At 34.2% G+C, this 6,866-nt stretch overlaps 1 pseudogene; it reads right to left on the bottom strand.

Annotated features, from left to right (window-relative positions):
* Positions 1-1,416: 1,416 nt before the first annotated feature.
* Positions 1,417-2,224, bottom strand: LOC130507437 (protein LITTLE ZIPPER 1-like; annotated as a pseudogene).
* Between the last annotated feature and the right edge of the window lie 4,642 nt (positions 2,225-6,866).

The raw sequence follows: 6,866 nt of genomic DNA, 5'->3' as shown, positions 1-6,866 counted from the left end.
ATCATTATATTTATTTACATAATTTTGATTCAAACACTTTAGTTTATTTTTTATTTCATTTTAAGCACAATATATCTTTTTTTTTGTCAACAACAAAATAGACTATATGGACTCTGTGAACCAAACCGGTAGCTCTGAATCCATATAAATGCCGTAAGACGGTTGTTGCAGCACAATATATCTTAAGTTATACATAATCTTCTTAAAATATAATTACATATTTAAGACAACAACGAAGCTAAATGTTAATAAGAAAACTAATGCTGTAAAAATTTTATGGTGAATGAATGTTTCAAACTCGGGAAGATTAATGAGGCAGTTGAGATATTTCACAAGTCTGTTGGCACAGTTAGTGATCCACAGTTGTGTTACTGGAACCTCATCACCAGGTTTTGCGAACAAGATCTCTTGTCTGAAGTAGAGCATATATGAAGGAAGGGTAGAGTCAGTGATGCCGTAAAACTTGTGAACCAAACTTGGATGCCTCTCTAACTTATATTGCTAAGAAGGTCATAGTAGTGTAACTTTCCGTAGACTAAAAAAAGACATTCGTTTACGTGCATCACTATGCAATTCGGATTCTTAATTGCATACCAACTGGTGTTTATCCACAAATCTGGTGGAACATAATTACTTAACTGTTATTTTTTAAATCTAGTTAACAAGATCGCTCATACTCCGTTACTAGTTTGCTTAAAGATAGCCATAAAACTAAAACATTAATCTGAGACCTAATTGAACTTATAAATGTACTATGAAGCGTGATTCAAGACTTTAAATTGTTCTTATCAATCTTAGACTCCGCTTGGTCATGATCTACCCACTATTGGGCAGGGAGAGTATAGTTTATATTATGAGCAGTCACGATGGGCCGTTTGAACCTTAGGACCTTAAGCACCTTTTGTTCTGCATAGAGTCAAGTTAATGTGCTTTCATGTGTTCAGAACGCAGGAAGTGCTCGAAATGGATCTCACCGAAAGCAGCTGTTGTACCCAACTTCCATCTCCCAATGCGCAGCTTGGAGGTTAAAAACAGGTAGACTTGGAGGTTAAAAACAGGTAGACTTCGATGGACATGACGTTTCATGTATGTGAATGACTGAATGTAGAATCCTTTGCTTCCAACTACTCGCGTGTATGATTCTACTATATTAAACTGCTCGCATGGTTGATTCTGTTGATCGAAACGGCATGGCTTTGCCATCTTTAAACGGTCACGCCGTCACGGCATGGCCATGTGAAAATCATAAGTATGTTGAATACTCCAATTTAATATTTACCGGTGATTTTTAAAGTCGTTGAGGGGGTACACCCACTTCACGTGAGATGTTCGTGCCAGATATGTAAATTTCTAGTCGATTAGATTAATATTTTGGTTTTTTTAAATGACAGATTAGCCATTAAACAAAAGAACACGCATACAGTACAGAGATTATTATTACAGATAACGAAGAAAAAAAATTAGATGTAAACCCAGAAATACTAAACCCTTGATTGTAAATTATAAGACCCCTTAGATTTGAACAAAACAAAAGACCACTTAGATAACTAGAGCCATTTAGATATTTATTATTAAATCACTAAAGAAGTAGAAGACTATGATCTTGGTGACGGTAAGGTTTTTAAAGAACATGGGAACTTGTTTTGGTCTGAAGCAGAGAGAAGAGAGCTTTGTTTTCTAGGTGAAGAAGAAGAGCTTTCTTCTTAAGTTTTTCGTTCTCCTGTATGATGTGTTGATTCTCAGTGTAAAGCTTTATATTGTTCATTTCCATCTCCTTTTTTTTCTGCCACTTCATTCTCCTCCTGAAAAAGTTATTAAAAACAGAGATCAAAACGTTATAGTGACTCAGAACGTAATTAAAGAGTCGATTATATATATATATATATATAGTTTCTGAGAGGTGAGTGCGGTTAAAACCTTGACAGGCGAGGGATACGAACGTGTGCATGTGTTTTGAGATACAAAACTAATCTCGTGGGTGTGTATGAGAATGGTTCTGAAGAACGTAAACACATCTTTGGAGATTATAGAGAGAGGAAGAAGGGAGAAAGATAAAAGAAGTGAGACGTGTTTGATTAGTGGGTAAGGGATATAGAGGTGTTATATAGATGAAAATTTGTTGTAAGTTTGTGTTTTGCATTTTCTTTAGAGAGTGTGAGAGGAAAGAGAGAGACTCATTTAAAAGGTAACAAGAAGATGAATGATTACAAAGGGACAAGGAAAGAGGTTATGAGGGAGAAGAAGAAGATGAATTTGTTTGGAGATGGATGAAATAGAACAAAGTACAAACAAAAACAGTCTAATCTTTACTGTATTTTTATGGGTTTTTTTTTTGGTTTGGTGGGGGGACTGATTGATCTAGTTAAAAGTACTATTTAGAAGAATTTAGTAAGTTTCCCTAAAAAGCTCAGACTCACCGTCAAAGAGGTACACAGGATGAAACAAACTATTCAATTTTTATTATAACTTTATGATCATTTTGTTTGTTTGTCAACTAAATCACATGGTTTTGATGGTCAATATGACAGTTAGTCAAATCTTTGTAACAGCTATTCATACATCAACAACTATTATTTTCAGGTATATTTACAAACTACAATACGTTCTAACCTAAACCTAATGAAGCAGTAGTACAAGCTTTTTAGATGTATAAAGGGAATCAATGGATCTTTGACCAAACGATTGTAATTAACTAATCTTTACTTGTACGTTGTAACTCAAATGAATCATACATTGGGTTCACCCTTAAGGCATGTTCATCGTAGGGTTCTTAAGATAGGATTCTTAGCATAATATAAAAATCGTTTTTTAATTTTAACTAAGAAAAATTAAGAATCGTCTCTTAAATATCTTATTTAAGAGATGGTTCTTAGTTTTTCTTAACTAAAGTCAAGAGACGGTTTTTTATTACGCTAAGAATTCCGCCCTAAAAATCATGCAATAAATTTGGCCTTATACACATTTTATTTTTACTTCAATGTGATTCATTACGATTAAACTATTTCATTAAAATGGCTAACATTTTCTTGAATAAAGAAAAAAAATTATAAAGAAGGTTTTATATCATCAATTTTTTTCAGTGACTAGAAAATTTTGGGCCAGAAATTTTGTACATCTCCATACGGCGACGTCCACACTAATGTTTCTTGTGATGTGGTAGATCGCAAAACAAACTTAATCAATATCAACTTCGAAAACTTCTTTTAGTTGTGGCAACACACCAGAATGACGAACAATGTGTGATAAGCAATTTATGTATGTTTAATAACAATCTTCGATTTTTTCAAAAAAAAATTTGAGTACTTCAATGGATTTCAAATTTTCCGGGTATCGATTCCAGAAGAATCATTAGTTCCTTAACCAAATCATTACCAATTATGTATGAATGAGTATCATTCTTTAAAGAAGCTTTCAGATTCAAACATGATGCTGTCAAAGTATCTTCATTTGCATCTGTTAATTTTTAAAAATTAAACGAAAAAATTGGAATTGATCAAATTTGAATTCAAGAGAAACTAGATGTAGAACTTGATCCATAAGGTCTCATCTGTTGATAATTTATTATATATTTAATCCTGATAGGAAACTAGAAATTTATTAATATATTTAATTTTTAACAAATTTATAAATATTGTTGAAAGGTTTAACAAATTTTATCCTAAAAATATCTATTAAGAAATATTTTAATAAAAACCCTACATGATTTATTTGTTTATAGATATTACTATGATACTGCAAAGGGGTTTGCGTCTGGGATCTATTAGCTCCTTTTTTGTTTATTACGTGCACAAAGACTTTAATAGCGATTATCAAAAAGGCAGAAAGTAGAAAAAAAATCACCGGAATGAAAGTGACCAGGACTTGTCCATCGATATCTCATCTGTTCTTTACAGATGACAGTCTTTTCTTCTGCAGAGCACGAAAAGAAAAGTGTCAAACCATTCTCAGGATCTTAAAGGAATATGAAAAGGTATCAGGTCAACTAATAAATTTTCAAAAGTCTTCGATTCAATTTGGACATATGATCGACGAATCTGCTCAACAAGAGCTACGGGATATTTTGGGAATCAAAATACAGGAGAAATGAGATCTTATCTAGGATTACTAAAGAATATGGGAGGGTCCAAGATACAAGTTTTTGGTTTTGTTCAGGAACGTTTAATTAGTAGAGTGAATGGTTGGACTTTTAAGTTCTTTACTAAATGAGGGAAGTAAGTGATTATTAAATCAGTCATTATAGCACTTCCAAATCATGTAATGTCTTGTTATCGAATACCAAAGGCAACTATAAAGAAACTAACAAGTGCAGTGGCACAATTCTGGTGGAATCCAAGTGGTAGCCCCAAAGGTATGCACTGGAAATCATGGAACAAAGTTTGTATAAATAAAGAGGAAGGCAGATTGGGTTTTAAAGACATAAATGATTTCAACACGGCAATTCTTGGAACACAGTTATGGTGCCTGATAGAGAAACCGAATACTCTATTTTCTTGAGTTTTTAAAGGACGGTATTACAGGAATGCTTCACCCCTGGAACCGATCCGTTCATACTCTCTGTCTTATGGATGGCAAAGTATCACTTCAGCTAGATCTTTGGTTAGCAAATGACTAATTAAACGGGTGAGATCAGGATCATCTATCTTTATATGGAATGATTCATGGCTCCCAACCAATCGCACGAGACCAGCAAACAAAAACCAACATAAACTTTACCCGGACCTCAAAGTTGATTCTCTCATAGATGCTGAGAACTTGGAATCTTCAGGCAATTCAAGCTTTAGTGGACCCTCGGGCTGCAAAGATCATTGCAAGAATCCCACTGAGTAAAACATATATGACGGATACAGCTGGATGGCACTTTACAAACAATGAAAAATATACAGTCAAATCAGGTTATCAGGTAGAACGGGTCTATCCAGACAAGGAAAAACCACACGTTCTGATTGGCCCAACAGTCGACAAATTGAAGGCATATTGCTGGAAAATATGGTGCCCACCAAAAATAAAACATTTTTTTATAGCAGCTAGTATCAGGGTGTATTGCAGTTAGGAAAAATTTGCAAGCAAGAGGATTGCAAGGGGATATATGATGTGATAAATGTGGAGCTTCGGAGAAATCAATAAATCACGTTTTTTTTTAATGCCCACCAACGCGTTAAGTTTGGGCACTCTCACAGATCACTTTAAATCCAGCTACATTTCCCACTTGTTCTCTTCACAAACATGGATCATTTTGTTTGACGAGTCCAACCATAGATGGAGGATCATCAATTTGCATGAAAATTATGGTATATTTGGAAAGAAAGAAATAATAAAGTATTTAATAATCTGGATATAGATCCTAGGGAAACATTAAAATTGGCAGAAACAGAATCAACCTTTTGGAAGGAAACACATGTGAGGAACACCGGAATAACAACAAAACCTATTGAGGCCCCAAGTTTACCATCTATTGTAGGCCGGTGGTGTTTCACTAATGGGTCATGGAAAGAAAATGAATGTTCTCCGAACAAGGTTGGTATAGTATATTAGAAGGTTTTCAGGGATTGATGGGAGCAAAAAATGTAAGGGCTAGTTTATCTCCGTTTCATGCAGGCGTTACTATGGGCTATGGAGTGTATGAAGAATTTACGTCAGATGCTGGTTACATTTACAACGGATTGTTCTCACCTGGTGAAGATGGTTTCAGAACCAAAAGAATGACCCACTTTCGCAAGTTATTTAGAAGATATCAAGATCCTGCAACAAAGTTTCATTAACTCAGAGATCATTCATATACCACAGACGCAAAACACGACGGCCGAAAAGCTAGCACGAAATATCAGAAATCAACCGTTTTTTATCGTTCATATGAATGTAGAATTACCAGCATGATTCATAGAGTCATTTTGAGTATGTTCTTAAGTCGATGACAAAAAAAAATACTATTAATTATTATTATTTTTAAATATGTTTCAATAATTTGGATGTCCTAATCTATGGTTTGGGTGGCTTAATCTCTGGACCGGTCTTATCCATGACTTCTTATATATTTTTGTAAGCTGATCTAAAAGTTTTAGCCAATAAATCAATTTTTCCTTAGGTTGTTCTATATCGTCTATGCATCCTCTGCTTGTTTTTGTGAGAACAATAATTGTAATGCGTTTTATAAAACCATTTGGCAGATTTTTTTGACTGGCAAAAGGTCAAATCATGATTACTTGTAAAACAAAGCAAGTCAAAAGGTAAGAGTACGTACGTGAAAACCTCGATCTTCATCGCAAGTACAAGTGTTTTAAAACATCAAGTCCGTCTTTTTTCTTTTTCTTTTTCTTTGTGTTTTCTATTTAATATGACTTTTGTGAAACCTAATCCGGATTGTTTTGTCACGAAAGGAAAAGATTACGTACCCGAGCCTCCAAGGTGGAAGAGTGTAAATCCAGAATTTTCAACTCACTGAAAGTCATATCTCATGATGGTTAATCATTCCGTTACATACACACAACAAGAAAACTTACGTTCTAAAGTTTACTTGCACCATTTTGTTGTTATCGTTCCCGTCCAATAGTTTATACAGGTTATATGTAGAATATTAAGATTCTTGACTAATAAGTACTTTGTATTCATTACTTTTAAAGCGATAAACCATAAAGTTTGCTTACTACATGTGTTGTTATCTACATACTGATACCTAGTCAATATCGTTCCTTGTCTTGCATTTGGAATATTAATCAACACTCTAGTGTGTTTCTTATCCAACCCGTTAATCAAATGAGTAATTTTGTAATCAAAATCCTAATCAGCTGACTTTGTGTGTCAAGGGGTCATGGCTCACGCTGGGTCACGTGAGGTAGCGATCTTGGGTTTAAGGGTCTTTTTTTTTTTTT

The sequence above is a fragment of the Raphanus sativus genome, unplaced genomic scaffold (assembly GCF_000801105.2).
Source record: "Raphanus sativus cultivar WK10039 unplaced genomic scaffold, ASM80110v3 Scaffold4507, whole genome shotgun sequence".
Classification (NCBI taxonomy): Eukaryota; Viridiplantae; Streptophyta; class Magnoliopsida; order Brassicales; family Brassicaceae; genus Raphanus; species Raphanus sativus.
This window is presented reverse-complemented; position numbering and strand designations above follow the sequence as displayed.